Here is a 24,957-nt window from a genome sequence, read left to right on the forward strand (position 1 = left end):
ATGATATATAATAATGTGTGTGCTTCCTTCAATCCCATTCAGTATTTGAATAGCATCCCTCTTTCAGGATGACCATTTCTGTAAGGCCCTGGTCAAAGAAGATTTGCTTTGCTCCCCTGGAACACAGAAGAGAAAGAAGTTTAAAGAAACCCTTGACAGGAAGATTTTCAAGCTGTTACTCCATTGTTTCCTATGATAGCCCCAAATTAAGTAACAAAAATGCACTAAACTTAGCTTTTGCAAATTGGGAAATGAAGAATACAACGTGCAAATTCCCACTCCCTGCCATTTTAATAAAAAAGTTACAAGCAACTTTTAACATCACAATAAGGAAGAATTCAAGGCCTGAGAGAATTGATTTTGCAAAGATGAGTTCATTTTTTGCTCTGTAAGATCCAATAAAATGTCTTTACAGAATAAAATGACACATTTACAGATAAAAACTGCAACATCAAATCATGCACTTTTATTTCATCTCCACACTGATGTTACCAATATATTAACAAAAATTAAAAACCTCAAGAAACAAAATTCCCAAATATGATGGATAAAGGTACTACACAAACTGTGATTACTTTGATTCCATTAGCTCTGAAGATGTTCTTAATGAAACCCATAATTTGGTATATGTAGTAAAGTTCTAGGTACTTTGCACATACGTTTTCAAAATATGGTAATTCAAGGTGATCTTGCCATTGATTTGTTATAGGAAACAAGGAGTTATTAAGTGATATAACTTGTTGGTGTGTATTTTACTCTGTTCATATAAACCAGTGAAGCAAGATCAATTTGTTTCTCGGTTGAATTAGTTTTCTTGTGGGCACCTCAAGCATACATTCAAGAACAGCTTCCAAGAAACAAATTTATTTTCCTGAAATGATGGTCTTTATTGGCAACATCTAGTTCTTTTAATTTTACAGTTGGTTTCCCAGTTATGATCTCTGTTTTCATGAAGCATGAGAAAAATCCTAGAACAGTTAAATGTGCTTACCATATAGTTTATGAATTAGTTGCTTCTTCAAATTGGCAAAAGTCATAGAATAAAACTGCACTCTCAGTAACTCAGTCCTTCTTTTTCTGACTCTCTCTGAATAGCAAAATTATTTATCCTGCATGCATCCCAGCTTGGTTATGGTGGGTATTAAATTGTCATCAGTATATACATACATATGCATATACCTATACACAGAGATGGGGAGAAGGGAGGGGGCAGGGAGAGAAAGAGAAAGAAGCAAATGTAGAGTCGAAGAACCCCAGTTCTGGTCCTACTCTGGCAGGCATTCATGTATTGTGTATCTTACAGATATCACGTAAATCCCCTGAACTTTGGGTGCTCAATCTGTTAACAATAAAAAATCATCAAGTAAACAACCTATTTTGGACCTGTCAACATCCAAAGGTGCTGTGCAGTTTGGGGAACTCAGAGAGATGGAAATAATACTTTTAAAAGCTAGAGTATGCATTGAGCAAATTTTAAGGCAGTATCATTTTTCTCTCTGATATTACACCAACAGACAGCTCTGATGAAACTAAGACACTAGTGAGTTGTATTTGGTCTTTCAAATAAAGGAAAAATATCTCTTTTTGATGCCTTTTGGCTGCATTTGAAGGAAGGAATGCAGGTGTACTTTAAATGACTCTTCCAGCTCTGTCCAGAGGGCTTTCTTAGCCCGGGAGGGACTGCCATTAGTTGAGTAAGTGAGAAGTGACATGTTCTGTCTCTCAAAGGGTTTCTTCGTGTCCACTTTGGTAGCTCTCATTACATTGCCTGAATTCATTAAGACAGAAACAAGGTTACCCCACGAAATGTTTTTGTGACTAAAGAGGACATGCAGCTCTTTAATCAGTGACAGAACATCTCCTCTGACAAGACAGAGTGATACAGTGCGCTCTGGTCCCACCTTTGCTGCTGAGAGGGAATATCCCTTACAAGGACGGAAGATATTCTCATTAAATTGCCATTGGTTGATCTATCAATGGGCCAGTGAAAATAATTATTCTGAATAAGTTTAATGTAAATATCTACAGTAAGTGAAACCCCATGTTGTATCATGTAGTTATCTGATCCATGGAAATTCAGCCAATGCCTTGAGGTTATAAGATAACCATCAGCTGGTTTCAGATTTTCCAGGAGTCAGGGTGAACTAGAATATTACCAAGATGGGTAGGATTCTGTCTACTCCCAAAGTAAAAGCTAAAGCTATTGGGAGAGAAGACTGTGATGCCCGCCACCTCCTTTCTTGGTAATGGTCAGAAATGGGATCCAAAGTGATTTTCTAATTAAAGGTCCTATAGGAAAAGTAGCCAGCAATGTGTGGCTGATCTCAATATATATATTTTTTTTATTTAATTTTTTATTTTTTATAAACATATATTATTATCCCCAGGGGTACAGGTCTGTGAATCACCAGGTTTACACACTTCACAGCACTCACCAAAGCACATACCCTCCCCAATGTCCATAATCCTACCCCCTTCTCCCAAACCCCCTCCCCCCGGCAACCCTCAGTTTGTTTTGTGAGATTAAGAGTCACTTATGGTTTGTCTCCCTCCCAATCCCATCTTGTTTCATTGATTCTTCTTCTACCCACTTAAGCCTCCATGTTGTATTTTTAAAGATTACATATGTGGGTGAATATGTGTCAGTTTGATATGTGACATGGTTAAAGAATTAGAGAAAGGACTAATCAGTAGGAAAACACCCCATTAGCTGGTGGTATTAGATTTTGCACATACACACTAAGTTAAGAGAGGATACGACCTGGGTGAATTTAAAATGAAGTGAAGCTTAAAGTTCCTCTATTCCAACTGGCTTATAGATAGTTAAGAAACATGATGTCCAAACAACTGAAATACCCCAGAGTTGCACCAAAAGTTAATCTGTGAGTCCAAACTCCAGATCTCTGCTCCTTGTTTAAGATTTCTATGAATTTTACAAACCATATCATAACTATTAACAATTTATTTTGAAAATACACCATCAATGTGGCTATGGCTCTTTGTAAGAAATGGCTGACCATTAACTGGCAAAGGCTTCTACTCTGGTGAACCCCCATCTGCAAATATAGAACATCAACATGTCTCTCTTTTTCCCTCTTCTTAAGTTACTTCTCAAGGCCTCAAAGGAATCCTAACTATGTTCCAGATTTGTTCCCCTCTCTCTCTCTGGGGTGGCAGGTGCCTGAGAAGAGTCATGGTTACTAGACATTGGTGCTTTCCTATTGGTGTTCTGTTGGTCTTTGTTGTTATAGTTCTGATATACTCAGCCTAGAATTCTCCCACTGCATCTCAAAGCTGAGAAACCCTCAAGAAGCTTTATTACCTTCTATCACATTTGTGTGCATAGCATCTCACCATCTCCAAGTCCCCAGGCTGGACAATGGAAAGATACTCTCACATCCCTTCCAATCTCACTTTTCTACTCCTCTCTTTCAGCCAACAGACAAAATTCTACATGTAAATATGCCATGCAAAGTACAATTCCAAATAGGTCAACCACTCAGAATCTCAGCCATGGTTCAGATGGAGCTCTCTGTAACTCAGTGACAACTCCTGCCTGCCACCACAAGTCACACAGTGTCTTCAACTAATTTTCTCCCTGTCTAGGACCCTCACTATACAGCCTAACTCAGTTACCTGACAAAACTTATTTCTACTGGACATTTCTTTTCTCTTTCTCATTGGATCATGAACAAAGAGGACATTTAAAAGTCTTCAATAGACGGAATTAGGATAACTGATATCCACATGAAGAAGAATGAAACTAGATCTTCATCTTACACCAAAATCAACCAAATCAAGCAAAAATAAACTCAAAATGTATTAAAGATGTAAACATAAGAGTTGAAATTATAAAACTCCTAGAGGAAACATAATTGAAAAGCTTCATGACATTGGTTTTGTCATGAATATGACACCAAAAGCACAGGCTACAGAAACACAAATAAACAAGAGGGACTACATTAAACTGAAAAAAATTCTATACAGCAAAGAAAACAATCAACAAAGTGAAAAGGCAACCTATGGAATGGGGGAGAACAATAGCAAAAATAATAATAATAAGGCAAAAGAAAAAAATGAACAAGCAAACAAAAAAACACCCTGATAACCAAATTTAAAAGTGGGCTAAGGACTTGAATAGATAGTTCTAAAAGAAGACATATAAATGACCAACAGGTTTATGACAAAAGGTTCAATGTCAACAATCATCATGAAACTGCACAACAAAATCACAATGTGCTCCCACCTCATACTTCTCGGGATGACTATCATAAGTACACACACACGGCAGTATTGGTAAGAATGTGGAGAAACTGGAATCTTTGCACACTGCTGGGGAGAATGAATGATGGTACAGCCTTGAGGTGCCTGGATGGCTCAGTCTGTTTCGCATCTACTTTCAGCTCAGATCATGATCCCAGCATAATAGGATCAAAGCTGCACACTGGGCTTCCTGCTTAGTAGGGAGCTGGTTTCTCCTTCTCCCTCTGCTGCTCCCCCTGCTTATGTGCTCTCTGTCAAATAAATAAAATCTTTTTAAAAAAGAAAGGAAAAAATAAAGATGGCAAAGTCTCTATAGAAAACAATATAAAGATCCCTTAGTTTTTTTTTTTTTAAAGAAGAACTACCACATGATCCAGCAATCTCATGTCTAAGTATATACCAGAAGAAATTTAAATGAGAACCTGAAAGCAATATTGGTACTCCTATGTTCATCAAAGCATTGACAATTGCAATGTCAAGCTCTGACAACAACCTAAATGTCTATCATCAGATGAATGGATTAAAAAAAAATGTGGTATATACATACTATGGCATATTACTCAGTCTTAAAAAAATAAGGGAATACTGCAATATGTGGCTATATGGATGAACTATGAGGATTTGTAATAGGTAAAATAAAGCAGACACAGAAAGATAAATACTTTATGATTCCACTTACGTGAGGTACCTAATATAGTCAAATTCATAGACTCAAAGAACGAAAATTGAAGGGTTGGAGGGAAGGGGATATGAGTTACTAGTGAACAGTGATAAATTTTCAGCTACACAAAATATATAAACTCTAGAGACCAGCTGTAAATGGTATCTATATTTTAAAATAATGTACATTTGAAATATTATTAGGATGATAGCTCTCATGTTGTATTCTTGATAATAAGGTAAGATTTCTAAAAAAATAAAATACATGCATATAAAGAAAAGTCTTAGATTTTGAGTTTCTGTGTGCTCTCTACAGATAAATGTTAGTTAAACTGCTTTTCTATGATAGCACCCATTTATTTAGGTTTGTGTTGTAAATGAAGACTAAAAGGTAGCATGGTCTGCCCAATATATATATATATATATATATATTTTTTTTTTTTTGCCCAATATATTTTTACCCATAAACCAAATGGAGGCTTTTGCCTAGGACCTATCCCTGTGCTGTCCATTCCTTTTTTTTTTTTTTTTTTTTTTTGGTCTTCCAATTAAACTTTGTGTTATGGAAACTTTGTTTTTGTTTTTGTTTTTTTTAATTTTTTTTAAATTTTTAAACAAACATATAATGTATTATTAGACCCAGGAGTACAGGTCTGTGAATTGCCAGGTTTACACACTTCACAGCACTCACCATATCACATACCCTTCTGTGCTGTCCATTCTTAATCAGTCCTGGACCCTCTGAGTCCTGGTAGATGGACTAGAAAATGCTGGGATTCCCCAACCTACTAAACAACCTTCACTGTTGAAGGCTTAAGTGGGTAGAAGAATAAATGAAACAAGATGGGATTGGGAGGGAGACAAACCATAAGTGACTCTTAATCTCACAAAACAAACTGAGGGTTGCCGGGGGGAGGGGGTTGGGGAGAAGGGGGTGGGATTATGGACATTGGGGAGGGTATGTGATTTGGTGAGTGCTGTGAAGTGTGTAAACCTGGTGATTCACAGACCTGGGGATAAAAATATATGTATATAAAAAATATATGTTTATAAAAAATAAAAAATTAAAAAAAAAAAAAAACAAACACTGTTGTTTGTTGTTTATCTGTCAGTAGTGTTCACACTAGTATTTCTGATTGGGTACGATGATGTTTGGCTTTGAGAAAGGACCTTTGCTTGGTGTAGGAGAGAGAAAAATCCAAGGATAACATATATTTCTGTACAGATTCATTCATGTGACTACCTTGACTCCTTTTCTGATCTGGGCTGTCAACTTTCCACTGAAGAGAAATACACTTGAAATTAACTCTATTCCACTCTCTTATTATTTAAATATTTAAATGTCTTCCAATACACACTGCAGGTTTTTTTTTTTTTAATTGTATATGAGCTCTTCAAAAATGACTCCCATAAAATATAGTACTGCTTCCTCAGAATTGTGGTATCTTTGAATGCAGGAGGTTATAAATAAGCTTGTGGTTAAACTTCTGGTTTCAAACTTCCGCCTCTTTATCTCTGTCACTGCAAAAGGCCTATCGGTCTGTCTACTCTTGTGCCTATGATAAAATGCTTATGTGGTAGTAATCAGTCTTGTATTCTCCCCACTTTCCCATCCATTTATTTTTAATTTTCCAGTTTCAGACAACTACTACTTTGGGAGTTGTAATATACCTACCTTTAGTGTATTTCTAGGTTTTTTGGGAATCAGGGTTGAAGCAGCACAGTGCTGAGGTGGTTACTTCCCAGGCCTGCTGGATGTCTGTCCCACTTTAATTAGTCAACCCCATAATCCCACACATTTCTGATGTATCTACGGAGCAGATGAATAAAGCTGCTCCTCACCCCTTTATCTTGACAGTGAATGTCCCAATTAGTTTAATCTTTAATCTCTGTTATTCCCATGACTCCTTGATTTTGCTAATTTCTTCTACTTGATCAACATAGTTTATGAACACTCATCTCTTGCAAACTCCTATGGCTGCAAAGTCCCTGTCACTTTCTATATTCAATTTTCTCTTTGTCTTGTTTTAACTCATTTAGTCAGTGTCTAATATTGCAAGAACAAATAGGAAATAGATGCAATATTTTAAGTTCTGCCTTAACAGTCACTAATTAAAGCATCCATATTTTAAAACAGACCATATATGGCTTATTTCTCTATAAACAGGTCATTATTTTTCAATATTGTACTTTTTCAATAAAAGAAAAAGAGAAAAACACCTAGAGATAGATAATTTACATTTTCTAAGCTACAGAACATCCAAGTATTCTTGGAATATTATAAGAACTATAGCCAATTTCAATTTTTTAAATGAAAATGTACTTCAATAATAAAGCACTTTCTAAGTATCTCATTGTTTTATAGCACATCATAACAATTATCTAAACAAGAAAGTAGGCAAGATTTTATAACTCAAGAAATAGAAGCAGTAACAGGTATCAAATATCTATTGACACTCTGAAAACACAAGCTCGGTCATCTCCTTTTCTTATGAAAACCTTGCATGTTCTATAAAGAAGAGAGTAGGAGAACAATAAATATATTTTACTTAATTCCTGGATATATAAATAGTATACATAACACAAGTAGCTTCATTCTCCAAATTTTCCTTCATCCTCCAAATTTTCCATAACTGTGAAATATATTTAAAATATATGCTCAATTGAGATAAGAGAAGATTTTACTCATGGGCATGGCATTACCCATGAGTTTTCAAGAAAGAGAATATGATGGGGCACCTGGATGGCTCAGTGGGTTAAAGCCTCTGCCTTCAGCTCAGGTCATGATCCCAGGGTCCTGGGATTGAGTCTGATATCAATATCGGGCTCTCTGCTCAGCAGGGAGCCTGCTTCCTCCTCTCTCTGTGCCTGCCTCTCTGCCTACTTGTGATCTCTGTCAAATAAATAAATAAGATCTCTTAAAAAAAGAAAGAGAATATGACATATTGACTTGGAGATTTTCAAACCAATAGGATAATCTTCACAATAATCTTTACAGCGCACCATTTACCAATTCGTTTACATTTTTCCCTCCCTCTCTAGTTGCTTCAAATTAAGAAAAATAATTTTCTTAACAAAGTGAGTAACCTCTCAAACGTCATAACTATATTTTCTCTTTCTCTTAATACCCCAAACTGCTGGGATACTTTTTTTTAAAATCCCAGCTGGAACCATAAAAAGTCTTTCAAAGTTTCTTATGATAAAGAGCAACTAAAACCATTATTGTTGATAGTAGGAGTGGATAACATACAATTATTTTGGTATACTATTTGACAGTTTCTTATAATAATAGTTGATCCCTGAACAACATGGGTTGGGGTATCAATACCCCTTTGCAGTCTAAAATCTGTGTACAACTTTTGACTTCCCCAAAACTTAACTGCTAACAGCCTATTGTTGACTGTAAGCTTCCAATAACATAAACAGTCAATTAACACATATTTTGTAAGGAATACATATTATATAATGTATTATTACAATAAAGTAAGCTAGAGTAAAGAAAATTTTAGGAAAACCGTAAGGGAAAATACATTTGAAGTACTGTACTGTATTTACCAGAAAAAAAAATCAGTGTACAAGTGGACCTGCAGTTTAAACCCACATTGTTCAAAGGTCAACTGTACTTGTATCTACTGTATGACTCATCAATTCTACTCCTAGTTATGCATACCAAAAATAGATAAAAAAATTATGTTCACATGAATAATTATGTCAACATGTTCACAGCAGCTTTATTCACAGTATCACCAGACTGCAAGTAACCCTTATGTCTAATCACAAGAAAGCTTATAAATAAATATAAAAAGTAGTAGTTAATGGAATACTCCTTGGGTATAAAAAATGAACAACTCATAAAACAATTACTTAGATGAATCTCAAAAACATGAGAACTAAAATATGCCAAACATAAAAAAGTATAAAGTATATGTTTTTATTTATATGCAGTTATGGAATAGGCACACCTAACTGATGCAGATAGATACCCGAGGAGAACTTGCTTTGGAGTGGAATTGTGAATACTGACCAAGAAGGGGCAAGAAAGAGTTCTGTGGAGTGATATAAATGTGCTTTATCTTCATGGGGGTATTGGTTACACAGACCAATTTATTTGTTAAATATCTAATTGTGTGCTGAAATCCCCTACATTTCACTGAATGAAAATTATATCTAAATTTAAAAACAAAACTGGTCTGCTTATTACATAAAGGATATACGATCTGCAGGAAAACAATTCTGAAAAGAATGAAAAAAAAAGTACTAATCAGGGCATTTTAACTTTTTATTTATGTAATTAAACAGAGAATATAACATAATTTAAACATGCTAAAACTAACTAACAAAGGCAAAATCTAGGTATTTGAATTCTCCTTCAAATTAATAAAAAATAATAGTTTACCACAGTTTTTAGGTGAATTTTTTTTCTATGGTGACTTGATCCCATGGCTATTGGTACAAGGCCTCACTCAGTGCTGCACCACATGGAGCTCTCCATGGTGCTGTGCTGGCTGGGTGTCCTTTTGATAAGGTGGTTGGCTTCCCCCTGGGGGCAAGTGATCTAAGAGAGCAAGGAGGAAGCTACATGCCTTCTATGGCTTGGCTCAGAAATAGCACACAGTTATTTCTGTCTCATACTAATCATTAGAAGCTAGTCACTAAGTACAGCCCACACTCAAGGAGAGAGAAAATATGTTCCACCTTTTGAAGAAGAATGTCACAGAAATTTTGGTTACATTTTAAAACCTGTAAGCACAGAGTGACCTCACCCTTCTATATGTTTCTGACCCTTGTAGAGATAAAAAGGGCTTACCCTATTGAATTTCAATAGTAGAGCATTGGTTTCAACAATGAAGCATTGGCATTTGGGGGAATTAACCCCAGTCCATGCAGGGAAAGACAAATCATTCCTAGGACTGATACCAAGATAAGACAAGTGAGCTAAGGGAGGGTTATGAGGCACTTGCCTCAGGTACAGATTAAAGGGGTACAAAATTAATGCAAAATGCTTGTTTTTCATCAATTTTGCTATTTAAAAAATATTGCATTATAATATTATCTTGTTTATTGAAAATTTTAACTACCCTTAAAATTTTCTCCTGAAGTAAATGCCTCACTCATCTTGTTTTCTTAACTCTGTTCCTGGCCCCATTCTCTCATACTTTCCCTCCTCTTCTTACTTTATACATAAGACCGGTTAGTTACTTTTAGCATAATGTAATTAGTGGATCCACAGTCTGCTGATAACAGACTATAGGTAGCACAGAACAATGGGAAACTGCCAGGCTTGATACTAGGTGGTCTGGGTACCAGTACCAGTCAAGTCCTGCTCTAATTAGCCACAGGACCTTAGAAAAGTCATTTCCCTTCTCAGTGTGTCAATTTCTTTGTGACAAATTTGAAGGGACTGAATTAGGTATTTGCAAAGGACCAAATTTTTGATAGCAGAAAGTCATAGTGTCTTGGATGAGGTTTTTCCTTTCCTTGAATCCATCATCTGTACCTAGAGACCTGAAATCCATTACTCTTCAGGGTAAAGCTAATGTCTTTCCTATGTGATTGTTGTTTTTAATTTTAATCTGGAACCATTCCTTTTGTAGTCATTTGGCAGGTTTGCCCAATCTTGCTCTGGGGTAGTAATCAGGGCATGATGCAGTATTGGTATCATTTTCTATTTTCATTAAGGTGCCCTGAGGACTTCCAGCATTTGATGCCAACAAATTTAAATTATTAATTTTATTACAACAAGAATTCTATAATGGCAGTGTTACTGAAATGCTTTTCAAATTGGTTTTTAACTAGAAAAATAAAGAGATAGAATTTGGACACGGGAAATAATGAAAAAGTGAAACAGCACTGCTATTGATTTTAAAGTCAAGTAAGGGGATTTTTTTTAAAGTTCAATATTCACAAATCATTGGCCTTTCATGAGATACTAATGAGAGTGCTCAACAATCTCTTACATATATAATAATGGAGAAACAGACTAATAATAAATGAAAACTGTAGCACTGACATGCAAGAAAGAAAAAAAACTGATCCCACTAATTAATATTCTTTTAATTGATTCCACTGTTTAATTAAAAAATGATATTTTCAATATGCCTAGTTAAAAAGCTACTGTAAACAAGAGATATATAATCAGGGACAAGGGATGGACTCACAGCTCCATTTCTGAATGATCTTAGGTAAATCGCAAAAAAACAATTTGAAACTGTCTTCACCTAAAAAATGGGGATATTATAACCCTTACACAGGGATTTTTGTGTGGCTCAAATAAGGTACTATACATGAAAGCAATTTATAAACTGTAAAATACTCTACACATATAGAAAGCTCACAAATTTGTAGATATTTCTCATTTCCAATTAATATTATCGGGAGTCCTATGAAGGTGGCATGGATGAAAGAATAGTGGAATTCTAATGTGACTGTATCCATCAGATGACACAAAGCCTGACCCTGAAAAATACAAGTGCATAGATTTCACTTTCATTCAGAGTGATGTGATGAGCTCTCTAATAAATGATAGTATTACAGAACTTTTGAAAAATCCTTGTCATTATTTGTGTTTATTAGGTGCTTAAACAGAAGAACCTCCACTGGTGGACACAACAAATCAGTCAGCAAAACTCATCAGGATCACCCTGTGCCTGACTTGCCATAATCAGCTATCCTTGTATTCCCCACCCAGTTCTATCAAACCCCACAAACCCAACCATGGAAGGACTCTGAGTGTGGAAAGAGTCTCAGATGAAGGGCAGATCTAGACTTGGACTAGAACCAAAACCTTGGTGACAAGTCCAAGAATCTAGGCTCCTCTGTAGGTGAAGAAGTAAACCTCATTCAGGAGGAATCCAAAAACTTGTGAAAAGAGTACGGTTGGTGTAGAAGGTGGTAGAGGCATAATCTGAAAGTTAAGCTGGGATACAGATTTGGTGGAAACATTTGCGTATGACTGATGAAGTAAAGGCCATCAAGACTCCAAGACTAGAAGATGGGAATGGGAGCAAGCAGCTTAGAGCAGGCAAAGTAAGAAATGGAAACCCAGAAATGCCTTTCCCTTGCATTCTCTTTCATCACAAGGATATCTTGAATTTATTAAAAAAAAAAAAAAAAAAAAAAAAAAAGAGGTGAGAGTCAGAACCATACCTTGGAAACCGGGAAAGGCCCTTGAATATTGAAGTGCTATGTTGACAGTATTTTTGGATTTTTTTTTTTTTTTTTTTTTTTTTTTTGGTGCTGTTCATTCAGTCTCCACCTGGAGCAAAAGGACACAAAGACATCCTATATACTGTTCCTATGCCAAGAGCTGCTAACAGGAAAATTCATTTCTCTAATAAGACACTGCACATACAGTATTACTAAGAGGAAAAGTAATGTTGGAGTACCAGGGCTGCCCAAAAGGCCATCCTCTAAGAAAACAGTTGGTCTGCACATCTGTGAACTAAAATCTGAGGGGCTATTTTCACATTCACCTTCCCTTTTCTTCTAGAATCTAGCTGGGCAGCAGTGAATGTGAAATAATATTAACAGCCACATTTTATTGAAGGCTAATCATGTGGCAGGCTTTGTGCTAACTGCTTTCCACTTATCAGCTCATTTAAGCCCCACTTCAACCTCATGTAGTAAATAGCATTATCTCTGTTTTATTGATGAGGAAATTGGAGGCCTCCAGCCAGCACACAGTTGACTGAGATTTGAACATGGGTTTCATTGCAAAGCCTGCTTCATGGTACCTCATTCTACTCTTAAATTCCAGAGCATATTAGGGAAACTGAATGAATATGTGCTCCTGTGGAGTGGGTGAAATTTTTCTGATGGTGATGGCAGGGGGAGGGTGGGGTGTCTTATGGCAGAGGTGCAGGATGGTGAGTGGTTCATATGAGTTGACCTATAAATTAAGAGAGGAATAATGAAATCAGAAGTGAAAGAAGGGAACACAGAAAAACCCACCCACTTTCTGAAAGTCTAAACCTTAAAATACCTTCCTCAAGGAGGACTAAGGAAAGACTGGCCAGAGTTTCAAGCTCTGTTCATACACTGTAATTCTCTTCTGAGAGCACTCTGAGCCTTCAGTAAAGACATGCCTTACAGTCAGATAGGCTGGACTGATAAGACTCCAAGGAGACAGTACAGACAAAGGACCATTGGGGCTGCCTGATCCTATTTCCTGGAAAGAAGGAAATGCTGAGCGCCTGGTAGACTTCAAGAGAGAACCTCAGGAGGTCTTCCACGCCCACGGAAAAATCCAAAAGTTGGGAACATAGGAGACAGTCCGTAGCAACAGAAATGAAACCAAACTTCCAGGTTAATTAAGAACCCCCTTTGATAGGGTTCAGAATACTGAAATTACATTCCAACAGCCCAAGAGATTACACTGAGCAGTTTGCTGCAGGTTTTCTCCTGACTTTTGAATATCTATCTTCTGTTCTTGAAGGAGAAAGGGGCAGTGGCAGCTGACTACTTAATTTATTTCCTTTTATAGCTTTAGCCTCAGATTCATTTTTTTCTGATGACCGCTGAAAGATCTTTCCATGCTTCCTACTCATGGGAATGCCCATCTGCCTGCACTCCATCACTTCCAGCTGGATTTGACACAAATTTGTCACTAATAGCAAGTTCTTTTCCTTACTTCCCCCAATCCTAGACTGAACATCTGCCTTGTATATTGGCAAGATTAATATATCCCACTTGAGCAAATGCAATATGGTCTCTTGGTGTCACTCTGAGAAACAGAATTTGTCTTGCCAGTTGTGATAATTGTGCCATCTTATACCATTAAAACATATATAGTCCATACTGTTCTAGGTAATATGCAGTCCTTCATTCATGAGGCTCATGCTACTGAATGCCATCAATGGGATACTCTGGGAGTGACACAGGTGTCTATCTCCTGTGTTTCCAAAGAAAAATAGTCATATTTGTCTTCCTGTGACATGGATTTTCTCCATCCTTATTCTCCTTGCACCAATCTGTGGTTATTTTTATACAGTATACCTCTTTATTCACAGTTTCACTTTCCATGGTTTTAGTCACCTACATCCAACTGCAGTACAGAAGCCGATCCTCCTTTTGACCTATCACCAGAAGGTTGATAGTTGCTTAATGTTACATCACAATGCCTACATAATTCACCTCACTTCATCTCATCATGTAGGCATTTTATCATTTCACATCACCACAAGAAGGATGAGTACAGTACAATAAAATATTCTGAGAGACCACATTCACATAACTTTTATTACAGTATATTATTAATAGTATTATTAACTCATGTTATTAATCTCTTACTATGCTTAATTTAGAAGTTATACCTTATCATAGGTATGCATGCATAGGAAAAAAAACAGTATTTATAATGTTTGGTATTATCTGTGGTTTCAGGAATCCACTGGGGACCTTGGAATGTATCCCCTAGGGATAACAGGGGGACTATTATAATGTTTGAATCCTGTAGACAGAACTGTATCTTGTGTGTACTGTGGCCCCAATGTTTAAGACAGTACCAGAGATACTGTAAGCCCTCAGTAGATATTGGGTTAATACATAACTGAACTTTGTCAGAGACTTCTTAAATTTTAAACAGATGAAACCTCTGGGTACGAACATGATTTTTTTTTTCTCTCACACGTCCTGCACCTCATTTACTCAAAGAACTTGAAATATCATTTGTTTTATCATTAGCGAAATTATATTACTAGGTACAAACATGTACTTATCAACATTGTCAAAGTCCCTAAAAATGCGAAGTCTCCACTAAAGTGAGGGTCATAACAATCAGTATTATGGTGTCATTGAACTGGTATTGTGATGGGGATCCAAAAAGTGGTTTTTAAACACAAGTGAATTCATTCCCCCCCCCCACTTCTGAATGCCTCACATCTTTTATCATATGGAGTAAAGAATTTTTAACCTAGAATTGATGGGTAAACATTGTGTTTAAAGCCTCTGCCCCAGATGATTCTGTTAACGACAGTCTTCTCCTCTCTATGGAATTCTTAAGGTTCCCTAAACTCAACATTCTAAAATTATGAAAAGTTAAATTGGATTTTGAAATCCAGGCTATAGAAACAGAAACAATCTTTGAGATACTAATCTAAAATATGACCATTTCCCAAAGCTCCTGATTTCATCTATTTTAGACAGAGAGCACTCCTGGGAGAAACACAGGTTACATGCTATTGGTCTTTACACATAAACTCCCTCCACTACCAACATGCTCTGCATCCCAATGCCTGGCCAACCCCATCACTAGTAATCAACCACCATCCCAAGAAGTGAACATAATCAAAAGCTAAATCAAATAAATATGTCTTACTCTCTGCTCTGACGTCGGCCAAGTTCCATTTCTGGTGGGAGGCCAAGGAGAACTGGTGCCAAAGGCATATGGCTGTGGGCACCATTGTGCCAGAAAGATGTCAACACATTGGAAAGGATTCAGGGAAGAGGAGCGGGGGTGATTAAGGGGCTGAGGAATTTACTTATGAGGGAGATTAAGAAAGCTAAGTGTGTATACATTGGCTAGGCAATATATGGGAGGCAGCAGAGTTGGATATAATTTGAAGTGTCGACAAGTCCGCACAAGGAATTAGTGGCGTGGGAGCCAGAGGAAATACTAAGGCTTGGGAAGGAGTAGTAAATAAGGACAAAACCAGAGTCTAGTTGTTATCAACATGTCTTAAGAGTATGCTGATTTAAAATGAGAGCAATTTTATAGTACAGTTGTAAGACTAGTCATAGATCAAAAGCAGAACATGCAAATAAGCTGTACTGACCTGGGACAAAAGGTCTAAGAAACTCAGTATGTCTTCCCCATCCCCTCCCCTTGTGGGGCATCAAAACTAAGAATACATCTACTGCCCACTGTCAATTGTCCATAGTTCCTCAGCTGCATCTCAAGGAGGGGTGGCCCAGGGTTCAACCTTTCTCTTGCCCCTCTTTCTATCAGTACTGTTCTCCCTGACTCCTTTTCCCAGTGGGATGCCCCATAGACACTGACCATTTGTTACAGGATAATTATGTATATAGATAAATAGCTTTATTGAAATAAAATTTACATATCATATAATTCACTTATTCACAGTGTATAATTCAATGCCCTTAATATATTTATAGACTTGTGTATCTATCACCATGATCAACTTTAATAATATTTATATTACCCCCCAAAAAAGCTTGTAACTCTTATCAACCCTAAATCCTCAAAAAAAAATGTCTAATTCCACAAAGGTACGTTGTCAAAGCCAAATAAAAAATGGAAAATACCCCACTAAAGTGATGGCCATAAAATCATTAGTTTGATCAGTGATCTAAGAGATGGCTTATAAATATAGGTAAATTAATTTCTCATCATCTTTGAATGCCTCACAATTTCTATGGCATGGAGTGAAAAGTTAATAACCTCACATCTTTCCTTTTCCAGCCCTAGCCAAACACTTATTTAAATTCTATCTCTGCAGATTTGCCTATTTGGGACATTTAATATAGGAGAAATCATATAATATGTGTATCCTATATCATTTAATATAGAAGAAATCATATAATATGATACATATTATAATATAATATTATATGATACATATTTTAATCATATAATATGTATCATATAATACTTGTCTTTTGTGACCAAGTTCTTTAAATTAGCATAACGTTTTCAAGGTTTATCCATGTTATGGCATGAATCAGCACTTTGTTCCTTTAGATGGCTGAATAATATTCTGCTGTATGGATATGCCACATTTGTTTATCCATTCAACAGTTGATGCATACATATATCATTAGTAGAGACTATCACATCATTTCTATCTCCTTAAAAATGCCTGCTCATTTCCTTTAATTACATGATTCAATCTGAGACATAATGAAGTGATTCTATCATCTCTCCCAGAAGAGATATATTGTCTACAATCAAACAAATTAATGATGCTGGAATTTTATATTCCTTGCCAGGTTTTTCTGGAGATACATTTGGTTAGTTAGTCCAATGGCCTGGATGTATTGTATCACTAGTTACTTAGTTTCATAGAAACATCTGGACACAGTCTCGCTTAAGGGACTTGACCCTTTAGTGTTTCCCAAAAGGGATAGACCATACATTGCAGCAGAGGCTGCTGAAGCCCTCTTACTCCCACAGCAACAATGAAGTGAGTTATAGTGCGTCTTCTCTGGGTGAAGGTTTCCTCCTCAAAAAGTAAGTGGAATAAGATGTTATGGTATGTTCTACCAATGGGATCAAACCATACTCCAACCCATAATAGCGGTGTGACATTGAGAAAGTTATTCCAAGTCCCTAAGATCCAGTTAATGCACAGGGACAAATAATCTCAGCGGACTGCATGAAGTAAATTAAATAATACACAAAAGTGCATAGCACACACTCGAGGATCAAAAGTATTAGTTGATTTTAGCAAGATGTAATCCTATAAGAGAAAGAGGAGGAGGACCATATAAAAGCAGGAAAAGGTTTAAGGTGCACTACATGAGAATGCTTTCTATATAAAAGAAGAGTATAACAATAAGAACTATGATTTCATAGCTCTTCTCATGCCTGGCACTATTCCTTAGATCTTTTCATGTATTAACTCTTTCAATACTTCTGTGAACGAAGTAGTATTATTACCTTTATTTATTAACAGAAGGGTTTTGTCAAAGGCCACTCAGCTTAACAGAGGTGGGATTCTCATGTAGATAGCTGGTTTGGGGACTGAATGCCAACCACTTATCCTGCTGTTGGTCTCCACATTCCTCTGAGAGTAGGCTGGTCAGGCACATTGTGCACTGACTGGTATAATCAGGCCTGGTTCATCAATAATCAGTTTCCTGAAGATCAGCGTTTTAACTTCCATTTTTAATTTCAAACATACTGTTTTAAGTTACTACTCTTTTCTCCCTGTAATAACTTCAACTTTTACAACTCTCTCTTTCACTATGTTAAAGCCCAAGAAAAGATCTTGGTAAAAATTGAGCTGTTCATCTTGTTCAGAGTTGTCTTTTGTATGCCATCTTTCATTGCTATAAACTCGCAAAGAGAAGCAGGTGGTGAGGATAAAAATACGTTAGTATTCGTATTTCTAGCCAAAAGTCACCTACATTTCATTTGAGACAAATAGGAAACAAGCAAAAATATCTCCCTTCTATTCCTACCCCATCTATGCCCAACAGCCTAGTCAGACTCTGATTCTCCAATTCTGGGTTATTGCCACATATCCTGCCTTCCCACATTCTCTATAACTTTAAGCCCTTCCTACACAGGGCTGCCAGAAGATCCCACCTGCCCTGCCTTCAAGAACCTTCAATGCACCCCTTCTGTTAAATAGATCCAGGTTCAATCCTATACTTCACTTTGCCCTCCCAACATCCTTCTCTGCCTCAGTCAGTCAAATGTCATCACTGTCCTCTCAACATGGTCATTCACATCTGTTTTGATACTATGAGGTATACTTCCTCATCACACACACACACGCGCGTGCGTGCCCACACAGACACACACACATGCACTAGAAAGAATAAGCACCCAGTAAATCTACACCAGGTTGTTTTTGTTTTTGTTTTTGTTTTGCCTCTTCTTTCCCCCAGTTTTATCCATAATAAATCCTTCCTAACTTTTCCAGCCTGGAATACCGTCTTTCTCTGCCCAAATACCTGTCACAGGTGCTGCCACAGTGTTTAAACTTAACAATTTTTAAAATTATAAATCACCTCTATGAGGGACCTCTTTGAGAGGGACTGGGTTAAGCCTTGTTTTCAAAATTAGACTTGGTGTTTAAAAGGTATTAAATACCTTCTATCTAACTGATTGATTCAGTGGCTGAGATGAAATATCATCTTTCCTGTGGTCTTCCTATACCTGAATCCAACTTTTATTACCCTCAAGAAAATGCAATTTCTCCTTCTGTACCCCATCATGATATGGACTCCATCACTGGACCACTGTAGACAGCACCCTATACTCTGGTTATTGTAGTAAAGCTATTTCCCCCCAAAGAGACTAGGAACTTCTTGAAAACAGGGGCCTTCACAATCACTTTCCATCCCCAGGGCTGTATCTGGTATTTACTAAGCTGCTAAACATATCATCTGAATTTAACTTAATTAAAAGAGCAGAACTCTGAAAGAAGAGGGTTAAGTGTGTTGAAATGGGTGCCGGGGTGAAGAAGTTGGAGTGGCTCAGATGCACACAAGGTGCTTCTTCTTTTCATACATTGCATTAGATTTGCTCTTTATCCAGGACCCACTGTGCCAAATCAGGCTTGTGATTAAGATCAAGTCTACCGGGAAATCAGCAGACAGTTGGAGAGCATTTGAAAAGGGCCTTGCTGTCCAAAGTTTGCAACTCTGGCAAACAGCTGTTATGGTTCTATTGTTTTATTTTTGCTTCTTTTAAAGGGCAAGGTTTGAAAAACCAAGGAATTTATAAAAAGAATTTCAGTACAAAGAGTACACTCCAGGAATCACTTTCTCTTAAGTTGCCCACTGCATAGACTACTGTGTAGATAGTGGCTGTGTCAGCTTCCAGGGCCACCTAGTCCAAAAATCACCTCTTTCAAGATGCAAAAGACCTACTCTGCCCTGAGGCAGGACTGTGAATATACAGACTCTATTTCTGAGAATGGCTTTCAGATCCATTTAGAGCCTCTCAAGGAACGTGTCTCCCATTCTGTAGGGGAATCTAAAGTATTTCCTCATTGAATCAGAGAATATTATGGCTGGAATAGATCTTAGAGATCACCTAGCTTAAATTTCTTTTATTTTCTCTTTTTCTTCTTTCTTTTTCTTTTTGTCAAAGAGAGGAAACAAAGGAAAGAAGAAAGCACACAGCCAGTTATCACAGAGGGAAAGCTGTGATGTCAAGTTAAGTTCATTCCCTGCCACACCTCAAAGCCTCTGCTACTGTTTACTTCTGCATAAGTTCACAACAACATGTTAAAGGGGTCTACCCAGGCAGTTAATTGAATGAGTTGGTTGGTTTCACAAAGGTCAAACGCTTACCTAATTATATGTCCAAGTGCTCACTTTTTCTATATCAGTGTTACATAAACAGAGTTCTGGGCTTCTTTATTTCATTTGTGTATCTGGAAGATGAAATGGAAATTTGGACCTTATATTTAAAATTCTGTTTGTGCGTGTGTGTGTGTGTGTGTGTGTGTGTATTTGCATATGCTAGTTTGTTTGGAACTGGTGAGATTCAACGTAATGGACTGGCAGGGAAGAAATTCGGAATGGGCCTTTGACTCAGAAGGCAACATATTTACCAGTGATAGCAGGCACCTTGGCAGAAGAGAAAGAAGACAAATGGGGCGTCTCATACTGAGCATTGATGGAAGAGCACAGAAGCAACCTTGAAAAGTAATGTCCCTAGACTGAGGCTTCTCTGGAGCAGGAGGCAATTCTACAACAATGACCAGGATTCACACAGTGCAGAAGTCAAACTACTAACTCAACTGCCTGCTTGAATTCTACTTACTTACCTTCTTTATGATTCTTTGTCCATGAATGTATATACATTCAATGAATCCAGTAATATCGCAATGCTCCTGAAACAACTTATGTAATAAAGGAAAAGCCTTTTGGAAAGTACAAAGAGAGAGTTAAATAGAAGGTGTCTATCATTCTGACTGCAGGGATAATGTCTTCACAAACATAAAAGTATTTGCCCATGTACAGATTTGGCAAGAACTTCTATAGGTTGGTCTGAAAATAGACCACTTGCCTACAAATGTGAAAAAAAATCAGCAATGGGAAAAAAGGAATAAATAAAGACATGCACATCTCATTTAAAATGTAAACCATAAATAGTGTTCAGACACAAATTCCAGCTACTGCTTACCCTGCCCAATATGACTTTTGAGTGACTCTCTTCCTAACCAGACACAGGCAATAGAAAATATGGGTAAAGTACCAAGTCTATGCCTGGGTGAAAGTTTTTCATCGTTCAGTCAAGTGACTATTTATTTTTGAACTTCAAAAAGTTTAAATTTCTGCAAGAAAGTTGGCAATTTGGTCATAAAATTAAGCATAGCTTCATAATATTGCCAAGAAATTAATAAAGGAAGAACACATTTGAGGATTCCAGTTGTGAGCACCTCAGGTGTCTATGGTGCTCGAAGCTTCCTTGGTTTAAACCAATCACATTGTGTCTTCAGCTCAGCCCACTTTATAACTTTAATTAAACAAAATTAAAATTAATTATTAATGGAAACAGATGAATTAGCTAGGGTGACCTGATATGTTTTTTTGTTGCTGTTCATTGTAAGGTGCCACTATATACTCAGCATGAAAAGAGTTTAGCTTGAACAGTGCTGAATATCAACAAAGTTCCTGCCCCAAGGAGCTTTCCTTCTATAAACAAGTCAGTAAAAGACAGATCATAACTCCAGGTATAGCTGACAGAATCCACTACTTCCGAAATAAAAGAGTATCAATGGCAAATTCTAATCAAGGGAAGAATTGAAACGTGATTCTCTAGAGAGTCTAAATAAGGGATCAATTCAGTCATTGACTCAGGTTTTATGAATATTCAGAGGCATAAAATGAAGCTCTTCCCTCAAGGCAGCGCCTTCCGAACTCTGTGCTAACACAGTTCTATAACGAAACCTCAGTCTATACTATTAATTAACCCTATTTTAGTCACTGGATAGTCACACGCTGATTCCTCATGTCTTGTTTAGTTTTTCATCTTGCACACCTCAGGAATTTCTTTTGTATCTTTGGCAAATATTTCTTGAAAATGTGTTATGGACCTAGCACTCACTATATGATTAGTGTACAGTGACAAGTAGAACAGGTGTGGAGGGATAGATTTTTGGAGAGAATTTCATAATGCCCCTTGAGGGAATGGGATAGCCGCGCTGCATGAACTATGAGGCAGAGCTTTCTAACCTGTACAACTTGATGGTTGCAGGCAGAACATTGAGGCAGAGCAAATGGAAGAAGATAAGGCTGGAAGAAGATAAGGCTGGCAGGAGGACTCATGGGTTAGGTTTTAACCATGCTCCCTCTGTGGTACCAAAGAGACATCTAAAAGGGGGGTCAAGAAAACAGTTCCACCTATGTGTTGGAATCTGTGGCTAAGTCTGAGAAAGATCTCTTTTGCTGTCATGATAATCACTAGAGGTGATTAGGATTTTTTCTTTGTATACCATACAATATAGATTTTATTTATTTATTTATTTATTTAGTTAGTTAGTTAGTTATTATTATGTTACCAAACAGTACATCATTAGTTTTTGATGTAGTGTTCCATGATTCATTTTTTTGCATTAACACCCAGTTCTCCTTCCAATATGTGCCCACATTAATATCCATCCAATCCCCTACCCTCCTTCCCTCTAAAACCCTCAGTTTGTTTCTCAGAGTCCCCAGTCTGTCATGGTTCGTCTCCTCCTCTGATTTCCCCCCTTCATTTGTCCCTCCCTTCTCCTAATGTCTTCCATGCTATTCCAAATAAGCAAAACCACATAATTGACGTTCTCTGCTTGACTTATTTCACTTAGCATAATCTTTTCCAGTCCCAACCATGTTGAAGCAACCATCTTTTATGATGGCTGAGTAATATTCCATTGCATATATGGACCACATCTTCTTTATTCATTAGTCTGTTTAAGGGCATCTTGGTTCTTTCCATGGTTTGGCTATTGTGAACATTGCTGCTATGAACATTGGGTTGCATGTGGCCCTTCTTTTCACTACATTTGTGTCTTTGGGGTAAAAACCCAGTAGTGCAATTGCTGGGCCATAGGGTAGGTCTATTTTTAAATTTTTGAAGAAACTCCACACTATTTTCCAAAGTGGCTGTACCACCTTCCATTTCCATCTATAGAGTAAGAGGGTTCCTCTTTCTTCACAATGTCTCCAACATTTGTTGTTTCTTGCCTTGTCAATATTTGCCATTCTAACTGGTGTAAGGTGGTATCTCAATGTGGTTTTGATTTGAATTTCCCTGATGGCTAATGTTGATGAACATTTTTTCATGTGTCTGCTAGCCATCTGCGCCATCTCCATGTCTTCTTCGGAGAAGTGTCTGTTCATGTCTTCTGCCTATTTCCATGCTCATGGATTGGAAGAATAAACATTGTTAAAATGTCTATGCTACTCAGAGCAATCTATACTTTCAATGCCATCCTGATCAAAATTCCACCAGCATTTTTCAAAGTGTTGGAACAAACAATCCTAAAATTTGTATGGAACCAGAAAAGATCCTGAATCACCAATGAAATGTTGAAAAAGAAAAACAAAGCTGCGGGCATCATGTTGCCTGATTTTAAACTATATTACAACGCTGTGATCACCAAGACAGCATGATACTGGCACAAAAACAGATACATAGATCAATGGAACAGAACAGAGAGCCCAGATATGGACCCTCAACTCTATGGTCAAGTAATCTTTGACAAAGTAGGGAAAAATATCCAGTGGAAAAAAGACAGTTTCTTCAATAAACGTCCTGGGAAAACTGGACAGATATGTAGAAGAATGAAACTTGACCATTCTCTTACACCACACACAAAGATAAACTCAAAATAGATGAAAGACCTCAATGTGAGATAGGAATCCATCAAAATCCTAGAGGAGAACATAGGCAGTAACCTCTTCAACATTGGCCACAGCAACTTCTTCAAGGACACATCTCCAAAGGCAAGGGAAACAAAAGAGAAAATGAATTTTTGGGACCTCATCAAGATAAAAAGCTTCTGCACAACAAAGGAAACAGTCAACAAAACAAAGAGGCAATCCAAAGAATAGGAGAAGATATTTGCAAATTAGACTACAGATAATGAGCTGATATCCAAGGTCTATGAAGAACTTCTCAAACTTAACACCCAAAAAATGAGTAATAAAGTTAATTAGGATTTTTCACTTGGACCTTATGTCCTCTGAATGTTTATCTGTAAGAATTCCCGAAGTTGGCTGAACACATGCTGCCACAGAAGATTTACTTTTGCTTTTGCTAGTTGACCCAAACCAACTTGGCACCTTATAACACAAGTCTAACTTGAGTTATTTTAGATCACATAGGCACATGAACTTTGGACCACAATTCAGAAACTCAAGGAAGGTTAATTTGGTGTTACAAATTCTTGGGATTTTTGTCAGCATGAAATTGGAACTGGGAACTTTTCCTAGCTGCACATCCCTGCAGCATGGGTCTATTTCTAAGCCTCTGGGGTTCTAGTTTTATACAGAAGGCATAGATCACCCTTCTTCCATGGGCTCTGGGCAATATCTCCTTTCCCCTGCTCTTCTCATAAGATCAAAATGGAAGCTCAAGATACCATTGTTTGCCAAAAGCACATTTGTGAGGAGAATTACTTTGGTGGAGCCTAGTTTTTATTTTGGTTTTGGGGTTCTGAACTTGTCCCAATTTTTTGCTAGCTTGGTATGCATTTTAAAATGCATTTTAAAAAATCATACTTATGTTTTATTTAGAATTTTTAGTTGTTTATGTGGCATACTTGTTTAGGGTATCTAATCTGTCAACGGGCACAGAAAATAAAGTTTTGATATTTTGTTATTATTTCCCAAATATTTGCTATGTGATTTATAGTCATTATATTACTTAATCCTTAAAGCATCCACATGCAATAGGTATTCTTATCATAGTTTCCAGAAGAGGGGAGTGAGATTAGAAGAGATAAGTAAATTGCCAAAGGCAAGAGAACTATTAGTGTTTTAGGATTTGAACTCATAGCCTCTTGGTTCCCAACCTCGGGTCTATAATAACTGTAGATACTGAGACATTGCAAGAACACTGAGCTCATTTTACCATCTGCTCTTTTGTCTATATTTTTTTCCCCTCCAATGTGTCTTGTGTCCTTTATCTTCTCAAATTTTCCACTTCATGAGTCTTTTCCATCTCAATAAACCCCACCATCATCTATCCAACTGCCTGGACTGAAAGTATGTATAAGTCATTCTTGATTTTTTTTTTTTTCCTTTCTTAACATCTGAAGACATTGCTCTGGTCTAGGCTACTAATATAGATTGTCTAGACTCCTGCAAGAAAACTATTACTTGTATCCGTGTTCCTGTTCTTCTGCT

The sequence above is a fragment of the Mustela lutreola genome, chromosome 11 (assembly GCF_030435805.1).
Source record: "Mustela lutreola isolate mMusLut2 chromosome 11, mMusLut2.pri, whole genome shotgun sequence".
Taxonomy (NCBI): Eukaryota; Metazoa; Chordata; class Mammalia; order Carnivora; family Mustelidae; genus Mustela; species Mustela lutreola.